Genomic DNA, 2,043 nt, shown 5'->3' on the forward strand with positions numbered 1-2,043 from the left:
GCAATAAGCGCTATGAAAGAAAACTTTCAGATGCATTGAGAGCGTAAATCAGGGGTCTATCTTAAGTTGGGTGGTCAGAGGAGGTGTCTCTGAGGAAGTGACATCTAAAACAGGAAGTATAAGTAGATGATGAGAAGTAAACAGTAGGAGCAAAAACATTCCAGGCAGAAGGAATCATATGTTTAAAGGCCTTGAATCAGGAAAGAGATCAAAGCATTTTAGGAATTGGGAGGACAGTTTGTTTGGGACATTATGGCAGGCGGCAGGTGGCAAGAGTGACATAGGAACATAGGGAGATCATGTGGGGCCTTCTAGGTTGTGTTAAGAACTTTGAGTTTAAAGCTAGGGATATTGGAAAATTTTTGAAGGATTTATAGCAGAGCAGTAATATGGCCCAATTAATGTTTTAAAAGAATGTCCTAGTTCCTCACTGGAAAATAGATTGCAAAGGAGCAAGAGTAGAATAAAAGAAACTAGCTTGAGAGTAATTACAAAAGTCCAGACAAGAAGTCATAGTTGTTGGCCATTAATGATGGTTGCAAGGGAGATGGAAAGAATGGTTTATAATTGAGATTATAAGCTTCATGCCTTTTGTTCATGCCCGGTCATTGTGCTTGGTGAAAACCTATGGCTGTACTCAGTAAGTAAATATAATGAATCAATACATTAATTACTTAATTATTACATGCTGTTTTAATCTTGTAAAAAGAGGAGCTGATCTGTATCGTTAACTGGATCAAGTATTTCACAACAGCTGAGAAAGTAGTTATATAGACACATAGTCAGTCTGGTTTGTTTGCTAAGAAGATAGACTTGTTGCAAGAGTCAGTCCAGTTACTTTGGCCATATTAGCAACTACATAATACAGACCACATGGTTATCCAGAGTTATGTTTAGTCACTATACTAGCCCAAGAGAAAATCAATTCTATTTGGGTCAGTTTAATTGTTCATTAGATAGAGCTTTGAATGTACAACTTACAGCACTATAGTACACAGCAGTGGTTCCTAAATATTTTTTTGTTTCATAAACCAATATTCTTTTTTTCCAAAATTGAGGGAACTGCTTAATGTTGACACTTTTTAGGTTGTCAAGAATGAGTATTAAAACAAACAAACAACTACTTTAGCAGTTAGGGTTCTTAGCTGCAAGCAACAAAAACTAATTCTGGCTAATTTAAGTAGGAAAGAAATTATGATGAGGGTTTTGTGTGGCTCATGGAATCACCAGGAGGGCTAGAGGCTGAGGACCAAGCTACCAAGAGAGAACCTTGCCCAAATCTTTGAAATGATGAAGACACCACTGCTCCTGCCAGTGCCATCAAGCAGTAGATGCCATAGGTTTACTGCTTACATCACCAATGCTGCTGCTGGATGGCTCCACTAACTGACACGTGGCCCGTGGAACCCGATATAGCCATTGCTGCTGCCACCATTCATCCCCAGAATGGATTCTCGGCAGTCCTTACTTCTTCATAAAGCCAATTTCCGATTCAAAGTCTGGGGTGAACTTACCACGAGTGGAGTGTAGCTCAGAGGCTCACATCCTCACTTTAAGGAAAGCGGGAGAGTGAGCTTCCAGGGTTGGAGGCGCCTGACTGTGCTTCCCACCAAGATTTATGAAGTGCAGAATCTCCCAAACATAGGAATAGAGTTTAGATATTGGGATCCTAAAAAAGAGTGACAACTACCTTGTATTATCCCCAACAGTTCATAAGAGAAAAGAAAATTTAGTACCAAACTGTAAAAGGGGGCAAATTGAAGTATACAGGACAGCCTATTAATGAAATACAGGGTTTTTTTTTGTTGTTTTTTTTTTTTAATAGAAAAGTCACTGTATTGTCCTTACTGTTTTCTTTCCTTGATTCATGGTGAAACTGCCTTGAGGCAGCTTGGTCCACAGAACTGTTTTGGGACCCCATGTGTGTAGAGGACATGGGCCTTGGAGTAGCAGACTTGGTCTTTGCATTTCAGCTCTACCACTTAGCAGCTGTACAATCTTAGGTAAGTTAAAGCTGAGATTTAAGGCCATCCTTTGTAAAAT

Source organism: Diceros bicornis, chromosome 7 (assembly GCF_020826845.1).
Source record: "Diceros bicornis minor isolate mBicDic1 chromosome 7, mDicBic1.mat.cur, whole genome shotgun sequence".
NCBI lineage: Eukaryota > Metazoa > Chordata > Mammalia > Perissodactyla > Rhinocerotidae > Diceros > Diceros bicornis.